We start from the raw sequence: 879 nt of genomic DNA, 5'->3' as shown, positions 1-879 counted from the left end.
TCTTGATTTATCAAAGCCCTGCACTTTTGCGTCCCAGTGCAGCTGACTTTGTCTTGTATCCTAGTGGAATGGCCTGCTTGTGTTCTTCTATTCTAGTTTTGACTGTGGCTTCCCAATGAATTTTTCACCACGAATTCTGCAGTGAACTCCATGTATTCCTTCAATTTGTTGCCGTTTTCTGTCCATAGAATATGATAAGAAGTGATTTACTTGTAGGTGGGGCTCAAATGTTCCCTTAGTGTGAAACTTTTGAAGGATGTTGCTAATATTACTAGTAGTTATATTAACCCATTGAAGGCAGGCTTTCTTCGGACTGGTAAAATCTGTAACTTTGTTATACTTATTCAAGATCTTGTTAAAATTTTGGGAGATAGGTCCATTGTGGTAACCATTCAGATTTTGAATAATTAAACATTTTTGACGTCTGATGGTAGATGCTTGGTGTCACTCAGCTGGATTGATAGCTCAATTTTTTCTGTCATAACTGAGTTTATTTAGGGGGGAAGTGAGAGTTGGCATTGAGATATCCATTGAGAAGGTCAATCAATTGTTCAGATAGAGCTAAGTGTTTTTATTAAAAGCCTGTAAACTCTTTTATATTTCATGAAGGTAGGCAGTGGTGTAGTCTGACACTACTGTTCAGCTGAATGTCAAGCGATGTGGAAAAGTGAGAAAATCTGGGATATTTTAGATCTAGGGAAACTACAGAATTTTACATTTAACAAATAAATCCTGAAAATTTGATGACAGCATATTTCTGTAATAGGTTTAAAGATGTGTTATAGAATTAGGTAGATTCTGAGAATGGTATTTTAGTGTTTTGAATGATTTGTGTTGATTTTTATAACCATCACGTCCTTAAGAACTTCCTTACCTATT

This window comes from Ischnura elegans, chromosome 8, assembly GCF_921293095.1.
Source record: "Ischnura elegans chromosome 8, ioIscEleg1.1, whole genome shotgun sequence".
NCBI lineage: Eukaryota > Metazoa > Arthropoda > Insecta > Odonata > Coenagrionidae > Ischnura > Ischnura elegans.
This window is presented reverse-complemented; position numbering follows the sequence as displayed.